Raw genomic sequence first — 12,836 nt, forward strand, 5'->3', positions numbered from 1 at the left:
GGGGGGGGGAAGTAAAATATACAGAATGAAAGATATCCTAAAACATCAGAAGGTTAGTATTCCTATTCCTGTAGGAAAAACAGAAAGGCATTTCTATTGTGAATTTGTTCTAATGAACTTCACCACCTGTCATGGTTTGACACTGGCCAAACACCAGGCACCCACGATAGCTACTAATGCGCCTTCCCCTGCTACAGCTGGGCAGTGGAAAGGAAAAAAAAAAAATGAGTTGAGAAAAAATTAATGAGTTGAGGACCAGGAGAAAACACTCCAAGGGCAAAACAGGCTCAACTTAGAAGTACAAAGTGAATTTATAACTAACATAGTCAGAGGAGGATAATGAGAAGTAAAATAAGCTCTTAAAAACACCTTTTTCCCCCAACCCCTCCCTCCTTCCCACCAACAGTGCAGGGAGACAGGGCATGGGGTTTTTGGTCAGTTCATCACCCAAGATCTTCCACTGCTCATGGACAGAAGTCGTTCCCCTGCTACACTGTGGGGTCCCTCCCACGGAGGACACTTCTCTGTGAGCTTCTTCAACATGATTTCAATCTTATGAGCAGCAGTCCCCCCAAAACTACTGCAATGTGAATCCCCCCCATGGGCAGACAGTCCTTCCAAAACTGCTGCAGCATGGGTCACTCTTGCTTGGGTGCAGTCCTCCAAGGACAGGCTGCTCCAGCCTGGAATCAGGGGCTTATCCCTCTGTATTTAGCATTGGTGCAGCCTCACCTTGAGTATTGTGTGCACTTCTTGGCCCCTGTCCTAGGGTGACATTATGATGCTTGTATCCCCAACCGGGTGTTCTGTTTATGCTGGATATTATATTCTGTGCCTTCAAGACTGGCTCTGAGAGCGAAGGCAGGGAGAAGAAGAAGCACGGAGTTTTGTTATCAGCCTGCTCTCACTCCTCTACTGTGGTATCTGGGCACAGATGGGGCAGAACACAACGCTCCATTGTTTTTTAGTTAGTTTAGCTAGCTGAGGCAGAGAAGTTCCCTGGACTGTTTTTCTTTCCCTTTTTATTTTGGAACCGTTCGAACCTGCTCCAGACTAGGACCCGGGGAAATACCGAGAGCATGCACTTTGTAGCCTACCGGGGCCTACTCTGGGCAGCAGCCTTTCCCAGTGCCGGAGGGACTGATAACAGAGCAACCACCCACAGGAGAGACTTTCTGAATTTGTCATCTCTTCAGAGCAGTGAATGAGTTTTGTCATCTGGTATTGTTCATTTTTTGTGCTGGGGAGTGCTTTGCCTGTTAAATAAACAGTTTTTTCCCACTTGTCTCAGAGGAAATTCTTCCCGAACCTTTTTGGGGGGGAGGGGCTGTGTGGGTTTGCTTTCTGGGGGGGCCCCTTTTGCAAGTTTTCTCCCAAATTTGCCCTAAACCAGGACACAGGGCAACAGAGAAAACAGCTGTGTGAGGAATGGCAAAGGACTTTGGTCTTATCTAGCTTGGAAGAAAAAAGGCTAAACTGTGATCTCATTGCTCTCTACAGCTTCCTGAGTAGGGGAACTGGAAAGGGAAGTGCTGAGCTCTTCTCTCTCTTATCCTGTGACAGGACATGTGGGAATGGTTCAAAGCTGCATCAGGGGACTTGAGACTTGACCTTAGGAAGCATTTCTTTACCGAGAGGGTGGTCAAACTCTGGATCAAGCTTCCTAGAGAGGCAGTCGATGCCCCAAGCCTGTCAATGTTTAAGAGGCATTTGGACATTGTTTTTGTGGCCTTCCTCTGGGCTCACTCTAACAGGTCCATGTCTTTCTTGTGCTCAAGTTCTTCATGTACCTTGTTACCATCTGTTCTTGTATGTAGGCTATATTCACATTGTTCATCTAAATGCCATAACTTTTTATTAAACTGGGCACTACCTTAAGCTACCAACACAAGAAACTGAGCAGTACTCAGTTTGCTCAGTTGGTTTTTCTCTAGAGCTAGGTATACGAACAAGCAAGTTCTTGAAATCTATCAGGACCCGTCAAGCTCATTTTTATCTGACAGCAAAATAGAGCAGTCTACTCTCAAACTCTCAGTTCAATGTTGTAAATATTTGTTAGTTTGGTACATGTCATTTCATTCATGGAGACCGTGTATGAATAGTCAAGAAATTTTGCACGTAAGTGAATTTGAGAGGAAAAAAGACATCTGGCTGTAGAACTTGAGTTTTATCAAAAATAAGAGATGCCTAAGGTGAACAGTTACTGAACAGGGCAAACACTAATTCTGAGTAGAGTGTATAGCTTCTCCCTTGCATTTTTTGCAGCTTCTGTAATAGATCTTCTTTCTGTGTATCTTTAGGGCTACTTTTGTTTTGGAAGGCTAAATGTGTTGCACTGTATAGTAAGATTCAAAGTCTCTGAGCAGAGGACAGAAAACAAATTTTGTGTTGAAGCATCCTGCTAAATATGTGGGTATGCTTTTTATAGTGTTTTAACTACTTGAACTGATTTAGTTAAATCTTACTTTTTCTCATTGACCAGTAATGGAAAACATGAAATCTGTGTTTGCAGTTTTTTACTTTGTGAGAACAGATTTTTTTTTTTTTAATAAGTATTTTTTTTTAAACTTGTTTCCTCATATAATTAAGGGGTGGCTAACAACAGGCTGAAAATGCTTGTTCAGTTGGTGCAGTCAAATCTCAAAAAACTTTTGGGCTTCTATTCATACTTTTTGAGATATCTTTTAATTTCTAGCTGTTAGTTCTTATAAACATGTTCAAGGGAAGTTCTATTTCCTTGGTCTTTACTGCAAATAGCATCTTTACTGTAGCTATTTGCATGGAGGGCTTAATTTTTGAAAACTTCAAATTCCAGCTGTTGTTAAAACTGGAGACGCATCTTTCCATGGATTCAGTACAAGCTTGAGTGTTGGAAACAAAATGTATGTAGTCTTATTTTAATTCTGCCACTTCTGTCACGTGATATATGTCCTTTTATTTCTCCATAGGAAAATCCAAACATTAAAATATTTATGAAAACTGTTAAGGTTAATTGCACTTTCACTGCTTAACTCTTATGTGACACTATTGCTATTATGAAAATTAATTTTCTGAGTACATATGCCAAAGCTATGCTTGGAACATGCTCACAATGTTTAAGAATTTGGATCTGTAGAGAAACCTCAATTAAGTATTTCTCTGTAGGTGTGAATTTAAATGTCCATAGATTAAATTCTGAACATTTGTACATATATATGAGGGGTTTTTTTAATTGATAACATGCATGTGTCCAACACTCTCTGACTGTGTCCTTTTAGCTATTCCATGTGTAGAGGGTTTAATGCCAGTTAGTTTTTTGAAGTGCAGTGGGTTGACCTTGGCTGAATGCCAGGTACCCACCAAAGCTGCTCTGTCACTCTCTTCTGCAACTGGACATGAGAAAGAAAATATAGTGAAAGGCTCATGGGTTAAGGATCAGGAGAGATCACTCACTGATTACCATAATGGGCAAAACAGACTCAACTTAGGGATATTAATTGAATTTATTGCAAATAAAATCAGAGCAGGATAGTGAGAAGTAAAATAAATCTTAGAAACACTTTCCCCCATCCCTCCCTTCTTCCTCAGCTCTACCTCCTCCCTGCCAGAGGTGCAGAGAGACAGGGAGGGGGGTTACAGTCGGTTCATCACAGGTTGCTTCTGCCGTTGCTCAGGCAGAGGAGTCCTTTACCTGTGCCAGCATGTGGTCCTGCCCATGGGAGACAATTCTCCACAAACTTCTCCACTGGTAGTCCTTCCCATGGGATGCAGTTCTTCATGAACTGCTCCATCATGAGTCCCTTCCATGGGGTGCAGTCCTTTGGAAACAGACTGCTCCAGCATGGGTTCCCCATGGGGTCACAAGTCCTACCAGGAAACCTGCTCCAGCATGAGCTCCACTCTCCATGCATCTACAGGTCCCTGCCAGTCCCCTGCTCCGTCACAGGTTTCCTACAGATTCACAACCTTCTTTCAGGCATTTGCCTACTCTGGCGTGGGACTCCTCCATGGGCTGCAGTGGAACAGCCTGCTTCACCATGGTCTGCACTATGGGCTGCAGGGAAATCTCGACTCCAGCACCTGGAGCGCCTCCTGCCCCTCCTTCTGCACTGACCTGGGTGTCTGCAGAACTGTTCATCTCACATATTCTCACTCCTCTCTTCTCTGGCTGCAATTACAACTGCACAATAACTTCTTTTGTTTCCTTCTTAAATATGTAGTCACAAAAGCGTTACTGCCATTTCTGATTGGCTCAGCCTTAGCCAGCAACAAATCCATCCTGGAGCTGGCTGGCATTGGCTCTGTCAGACATGGGGGAAGCTTCTAGCAGCTTCTCATGGAAGCCACCCCTGTAGTCCCCCCTGCTGTGAAAACTGGGCCATGCAAACCCAATACATGAATTTATTTATTTGACATTACATGGAACTTTGATTTAGCAGAATGATACAGCAATTTACTTAAATAACAGTGCAAGTACAAGATACATTTAGCAGAGTATAGCAATTGCAATGAACAGTTGTATCACAATACAAATGTGTTTGCCATTATTGGTCTCCATCACAATGCTGGGCATCCCCAGTTGTTAAGAAGAAATATGTGGGTTGAAACCGACTCAAGCCTGTTGCTCTACTCAATGTTCTGTCTGTTAGTTGGACCACTTTTATACTGTATATGCTGTACTTAGTTTTTATGCTTGGTTTTGGCTCTATACTAAGTTTTTATAATGAGTTTGGCTGAGCCATGTATACACCCATCCATTCTGGCCTCACTAACACAGAAACATATGTATTTGATGATATTATCAACTCAAGGGCAGATACACAGCCATTTTAATCCCTTAACTGTTGTAGCCATTTATCTATAACAAAGACTACCTTCAGTCTCCTTTGTGTTAAGTTCAGCTTTTTGTAACAGTTGTCATCAGTAACTCCCTAATTCTTCACTTAACTTCATGAGTACATAGTCCTTGCCTGTCTCCTCAGATTTCTTCCATTGTAGAAACTCATTGATAAATCCCATCATGATGTGTTTAAGCTTTTTTACTTGAAAAAGAGAAGTTTTCTATAAGATACCTTTTTGACATTGTGTATAAACAGATTTTATTGTTCAATAATTCCATCATTTATATTGTAGGTCATGCAGGGGTCTCTGCAAGCATGATGAAGAAAAGAACTTCCCACAAGTAAGTTCCTAATACTTCCTCAAGTCTAGTTCTCAATAACTGGCAGTACCATTCTAGAAATGTGTCTGTATTGTTCCAGTCATTTTGAAAAAAATGTGGAGCAGTATTCAAATGGTGTATGTGTGTAGAATCAGACTTTAATTCTTTCGGGAGGACAATGGGAAAGAATGCACCATTGGTACAGTTCTAAACATAATTCTGAATGTTATTCTGAGAGAAATTATTCTGTCAATAAAGTTCTGTAACTTATAATTCAGAAACAAGAGATTGTAAGCCAGAAATTGGGCATATGTACTCTAGGATTCGTTGCAGCTTTAGTTTTTGAAAAGGAGTTTTTACCTTTTTAAAAAAATAATCAATGTACTGTAGTATGGCTACTATTTGTGTGAAGGTTACTTGCTTATCCTATACATTCATCATATTTATTATTCACTCTACTAGAATTTGAGATAGTAGTAGCTAAATCTTGCTATGAGTAAATGTGAGAAGATATAGGTAGTAGCTTAGACAAAATTTACCTTAATTTCTAACAGCTAGATGTATCTGGCTGCATCTCTGGTAGGTGAACTCTAAAATAAGCTGGAGAAAGGTGAAATTTATTAAAATGCTATTAGTTTTATTTTGAGTATGAAGTCCTATAATACTGATATATAACAGGCATAAATCCAAAACAATTTGTCTGGCAGAAATATCTTCCATGATTAACATTTGAATTAGTATTAACTATTTCCCAGACGCAACACCTGATGTAAAACTACTCTTAATTCCTTCCACCAACTCTTCATTATTCAGTCTTGTCTATCTCCTTACAAGGCAGAGATAAACATTTATTTGTCTAGAGACAGGTAGAGTTAAAATTTAATTTCTCTTGTTCTTTTTCAACCGCTCAGAGAAAGGAGTGTATGATGGGAAGACTATCAGAGGTGGGTTGCCTTTTGTACTTGAGGGTGGCTAGATTTGTCTTTATTGTTGTTTTGATATACACTTATTTAAATACCTAAATAGGTTGTATATTTTTTAGCATAAAGGCTTTTATGGGGCAAATTAAGTAATGATCCTAAGTCACATGATTTTGAGGCATTTAACTTAAGCGCCCAACTGAGTTTTATATTGATTTAGCCTAGTTTAATTGTTTAAGAATTGTTTGGTAAAGGTTTTATTTTGTACCAAACCAAGATGACTTTGTGTGCTGCTCAATGACTTCTCTGCAAATGACACACTAGTATAGAGTTGTTTTTATTTGATATTCATTGCTTATATTTTTGAAATGAACAGTAAGTAGCACTGCAGACATGTTTATAGTAAACAAGTGAGATATGAATCACTGTTTAAAAATGTATGCTGATACTACTATGAGCTGTTACAGCAGACCATTAATTAACAATGCATACTTTGTCATTGATTTAGTTATGATGACTATTACATTCCTCATTAAAAGAAAAAGAGGAACAAGTTACTGGCACTTGAAGGTCATAGGGGAGATTCTAAATTCAGTTCATAAGTTCATAGGGGAGGGAAGAGCTACCAGGATAGAACAGGACATAGTCCAGTAACTGAGGAAGGGATAAAATGAGCTGTGTGGATTAGTTTTCTAAATTCTTCTTAACTAAAATGTTAGTTAACCATTGACCCTTTTGGAAGGGGGTCCCATGGTCAGCTACAAAAGGGCAGTTCTTCTGAATGTTCTGTCAGTGTCAATGGGTAGTGATGATTTTTGTGAATAAAAAGTTGACTCTGTTTGTGTCAGATCAGTCAGTAGTCTCTTGGTTCTTATCTTTTCCACCCTTGGTGCATAAGGAAATAGTGCACAGTGTAAGTATAACATCTTACCGGTTTCTCATAGTTGGCAATTCAAGGACTTTGAGGTGAAGATTCTATCTGCCACTTAACTATCACTGTACTTATCCCTTGTGAATTTCTGATCCCAGTTTAAACTAACTTGTTGTGGTGGATTATACTTGACTGTGAGTCAAACTCCCACCCACCTGCTTACTCCCCTTCCTCAGTGAGGCAGGGGGAGAAAATAAAATGAGAATGTTCATGGGTCAAGATAAAGACAGGAAGATTGCTTACTGTTACAAATTGAATGGGAGCTTCAGACAAGCCCTGCCTTAGCCTCACATTTTTGGCAGCAGCCTAAATTTAGGTGGCCTGCAACTAAAATCACTCTGGCCTGCAAGTTCTAAGAATGGCAGATCAGGTCTATTATAAAATGAGTTATTTATTGAATAAGCAGGAGATAACAGACAAAAGGCCTTAAACAGTTACTTATTACTCAGTATAAAACAAAAAGAACTACTAGTAGATTACATAAAACAGTGCACGACATTAAAGTACCTATATTAAAGCTAGCAAAGAAATAGTATAGATTAGCAGTCAATGTAAATTATCACCGAAACTACAATAGTGTACACAGGTTCCCTTCCCTTAACTCCTGGGAGAGTAACCAAAAAGCAGGTGTCCCAACTTTGGGGAGAAAGCCCCACACATTTCCAAGGAACGTGCAGAAGATTTCTGCTTTGTGAAAGTTTTGTGTAGCTTTTATAGTTTGTAAAGTGAAGTGTCTGTCAGTCAGAAATTCCAGCTTATCTTTCCACATCTCGCTTCCACAGCAAGATGTTTATTGTCAGCTGAAAGCCTTAGTGCCATGTCACCAAAATAACTCACTACAAGACAAGCTGTCCTGATTAAGTTATTTCACCAAAGCTCATGTGAAGCTCATGTGAGGGGCAAGATGCCCTGAGTTATTTCACCAGCTAACAAGCAACAAATAAGGTCTTGTGGTGGGGGAGATGCCCTGCTACACTTACCAGGCACGATCACAGGCAAAACAGGCTTGACTTGTGAAAAATTAGTTTATTGCAAATTTAAATAGATTCAGGTGGTAAGAAACAGGAAGACAAACATTAAAACAACACCTTTCTTTCCTCCTTTCCCATGTTTAAATTAATTCCTTCACTCCAGACTCACCACCACCTCCAGGGTGCAGGGGAAATGAGGGAGGGGAGTTTACAGTCCGTACATAATAGTTGCTTTCTGCCACTCCTTTCCTCTTGTACTTAATTTTCCCCTGCTCTGGCATAGGTTCTCTACAGGTCACAGTTCCTGTCAGGAAAGTCTGCTTCAGCATGGTCTCTTTTGGGGGAGACAGTCCTGTCAGTTAAATTCTGCTCTGAGTTCTCCATGGGCCTCAGTTCCTTTATTAAATACCTAACTGCTCCAGCATGGATCCTTTTCTTCCCCTCCTTCTCTGCCTGTCCAGTGGTGGTTTTTTTGCTCTTTGCTAAATATGCTTTCACAAAGGCACCATAAACTTTGCTGATTGTCTCTACTTACTTTAGCTGTCAGTGGGACCATTGCCAAGCCAGCTGGGACCAGCTGTGTCTGGCACAGGGTAGCCTGACTTCTTCTCATAGAGGCTACTCCTGCAGGTGTTGTCATGTCTGTATGTGTATGTGTGTCCATTACCAAAACCTTGCCACGTAAGCCCAATACACCTGTAATCCTAAGAAAATTAATTTCACAACTGAATGATGGCTTTTGAAGGAGGACAGAAGGTATTTTACAACTTCTGTCTTTAGTAATGTGCCTCACAGTCTGAATATTAAGGAAAAATAGTTTATAACAATTCTCTGATCATATGATTCCCCCATTAGTGACAGACTGTAATAGTATCAAAATAGTATCAAAATTCTAATTCAGGCCCTATTTTTAATAATTTTTCTACATGGTTCCATGAAATATAGAAATTGTACTGACCATTGCTACTCTGCTTCATTTGTACTCTTTTCTAAATTTCTTGGAATTTTCCATGATCTGGTTCTGCTAATAAAACCCTTTCTCATAACAAGACTTTACTTATCAGCTTAGTGTCTTCAAGATAAATACTTAGTCACTGAGATGAGCAGCTCTGGTGCCAGCACAATCCATAGCATAGGGGGGATTCCTGAACCTGGGGGAGCCACAAGAGCCGCCAGGAGCCCACACTTGTGCTACAGCTGCTGATAAGACCTGGGTGGGGCCAGGAGCAATGGTGGTCAACCCCCCCACCTCTGTATGAAAGAAGCCCCTAGGGAGTGCTAGTGACACAACAGGGAAGTTTGCAGGGAAGGGCATGCAAAAAAGACACTGTAGCTCTGCCAACACAAGCAGAAAGTAATGATATCCAGCTGGCAGAAGGCTATGAACACTCTAAACTCTGCACCCACAATGAATGACACAGCTTTCCAGACAGAGCTCCGGTGGGAAGATGCTGCTGCCCAAGTGTAGGGCTGCAGGGCATATCCTACTCTTATGCCAGTACTGGACAGCAGCAGTGAGCACAACTGGGGGAGGTGCACCCAGGTAGAGGAACTCCACCGCTTAGCAACAAAGCTCTAGGACGTGGTGAGTAGGTTGTTAAGGAGTATCAGGGAGAGTGAAAGAGAGACTATTGGAATTGCCCCCTACCTTCCCTGTGGCAGGGCTGTCAGGCAGACAGGACATATGATATGGAATATTTCCTATCCTGTCTCTGCTTGGCAGAATGCAGTGACTTAAGTGATAAGGGACAATGGTGACAAGTTCCTGCTTGGTGTTATCAGCGATGAAGAGAGTCAGGGACTCCATGAGATGGTCAAAGAATACAAATTTATTGTGGAGTACAACTGCTTGTATACTTATTCTGGGAAGACTAGTAATGTTTTAAAACAATGATTGGGTTAATCATCACATAAACAAACATACATTTTAAACATCTCTTGCTTGCAAAAGTTGATTCAATCTTCTTCCCTGTCCCAGTCTGATCCAATTTTCTTGCAATCTTCAAAGCTCTGTTTGTTCTTGCCAAGGCATCCTGTTATCAAATCTCCTATGCTAGCCAGGTCCAAAGTCCATCATCTGTCTCATGTGTCCCAATAGGTGTAGCAGAAGTAAGGAGAGGAGTCAGCAGAACTGCCACCTTGGACTTGTGGAGGGCACACTTCAGCCTGTTTAGGGGCCTGGTTGAAAGAGTCCCTTGAGAGGCAGTCCTGAAGGGCAAAGGAGTCCAGGAAGGCTGAACATTCTTCAAGAAGAAAATCTTAAAGGCTCAGGTCATCCCAGTGTGCTGAAAGATAAGCTGACAGGGAAGAAAACCAGCCTGGCTGAACAGAGAGCTTTGGCTGGAATTCAGGGGAAAAAAAGGAGAGTTTATGACCTTTGGAAGAAAGGGCAGTCAGTTCAGGAGGACTACAAGGATGTTGAGAGGTTGTGCAGGGAGAAAATTGGAAGGGTCAAAGCCCAACTAGAACTTAATCTGACTACTGCTGTAAAAGACAATAAAAATTGTTTCTATAAATACATTAGCAACAAAAGGAGGGCTAAGGAGAATCTCCATCCTTTATTGGAAATGGAGGGAAACATAATGACAAAAGATGAGGAAAAGGCCAAGGTAATGAAGGTCTTCTTTGCCTCAGTCTTTAATAGCAAAACCAGTTGTTTACAGGGTACGCAGCCCACTGACCTGGAAGACAGGCAGGGAGCAGAATGAGGCCCAATAATCAAAAGGGAAATGGTCAGCGACCTGCTACACCTCTTAGACACACACTAGTCTATGGAGCAGGACAGGATCCATCCAAGGGTACTGAGGGAGCTGGTGAAAGTACTCATTAAGCCACTTTGACTCATTTACCATCAGTCCCAGTTAACTGGGGAGGTCTCAGTTGACTGGAAGTTTGCAAATAGAATGTACATCTACAAGAAGGGCTGGAAGGAGGATCCAGGGAACTACGGGACTGTCAGCCTGACCTTGATCCTTGGGAATTTTATGGAACAGATTATCTTGAGTGCCATCATGCAGCACATACAGGACAACCATTTGATCACATCCAGTCAGCTTGGATTTATGAAAGGCAGGTCCTGTTTGACTGACCTTATCTCCTTCTATGACAAGGTTACGCACTTAGTAGACAAGGGAAAGGTTGTGGATGTTGTCTACCTGAACTTCAGTAAAGCTTTTGACTCCGTTTCCCACAGCATTCTCATGGAGAAACTGGCTTCCTATGACTTGGACAGGTGTGCTCTTTACTGAGTGGAAAACCAGTTGAATGACCAGGTCCAAAGAGTGGTGGTGAATGGCATTAAATCCAGTTGGTGGCCAGTCACTAGTGGAGTTCCCTGATGCCTTTTTGGTGGTCCTAAAATCATGAGCCAGAAACAGTTAGGCGATAAAAAGGGGGTACCTTTACAAGGATCCTTAGGTGCATCATTCGCCAGGTGGAAAATGCCAAAGATGCACATGTAGCATAATGTGTATACTGACGACAATTGATAAAGAGACAGGGTCTCCATGGTTTGCACACATGAAGCTGTTTATTGATACACACAGCTGAGTTTATATACCTTTTCAGCTGTAACTAAAAATAGCACAACTATAACATTTATGTAACTAAGTAACATTGCTTAATTCAAAGCCTCGTACACACTAGCACAGGTATGTGCAATCTTAAATAATTTCTGCTTACCAAGTACATTGTACCAAGCACACCATTAACTTTTTTACTGAGTGGAAAACCAGTTGAATGACCAGGTCCAAAGAGTGGTGGTGAATGGCATTAAATCCAGTTGGTGGCCAGTCACTAGTGGAGTTCCCTGATGCCTTTTTGGTGGTCCTAAAATCATGAGCCAGAAACAGTTAGGCGATAAAAAGGGGGTACCTTTACAAGGATCCTTAGGTGCATCATTCGCCAGGTGGAAAATGCCAAAGATGCACATGTAGCATAATGTGTATACTGACGACAATTGATAAAGAGACAGGGTCTCCATGGTTTGCACACATGAAGCTGTTTATTGATACACACAGCTGAGTTTATATACCTTTTCAGCTGTAACTAAAAATAGCACAACTATAACATTTATGTAACTAAGTAACATTGCTTAATTCAAAGCCTCGTACACACTAGCACAGGTATGTGCAATCTTAAATAATTTCTGCTTACCAAGTACATTGTACCAAGCACACCATTAACTTTTGCATTCCTTCTTCAGGGTTCTGCTTTCTGTTGCCAAGGCTTGCGGCCTACTAATACTAACATATCCACTTCTGTCATGAGCTGAACAGTGCTCTCACCTCAGCTTTCTAGCTGTATTTCTAGCTCTATTTCTATTATATTTTTATATGTTTAGCAAATTACCATAAATAACAGAAATCCCCAATTAGAGACGTGGTGAGGTAACACTCCCCCTGTTCAACCCTCTTTGAATTCCCCCTCTTTTAAATAGTAACTAAACTTTGTTTATAAAAATGTGTCTCAAAGAGGTAGTTTCAACCTTGACTTCCCACAGAATCTAACCTTGGACCCCCAGCTTGGAGGCACTGGGGAATTTATTTTGTCCTTCTGTCTAATAGAGTAGGTAAAATGCTAGCTACAAATACTATGATAGGCTACAGAGCTACAAATATACATGTAAAGAATATAGAAAATATAAAAAAGAAAAAAAGGCAAAAACCAATTCGGCATCATCCACAGGGCTCAGTATCTCAGTATTGGGACCAGTCCTGTTTAATATCTTTATCAATGATCTGGATGAGGGGATCAAGTGTATGCTCACCGAGTTTACAGGTGTCACCAAGTTTGCTGGGAGTGTTGATATGCTGGATGGTAGAAAGACTCTATGTTAGATAATGCGGGGGGGGGGGGGGGGGGGGCGCGGGACC

Source organism: Pyrgilauda ruficollis, unplaced genomic scaffold (genome assembly GCF_017590135.1).
Source record: "Pyrgilauda ruficollis isolate IOZ18807 unplaced genomic scaffold, ASM1759013v1 scaffold331, whole genome shotgun sequence".
NCBI classification, from domain to species: Eukaryota; Metazoa; Chordata; class Aves; order Passeriformes; family Passeridae; genus Pyrgilauda; species Pyrgilauda ruficollis.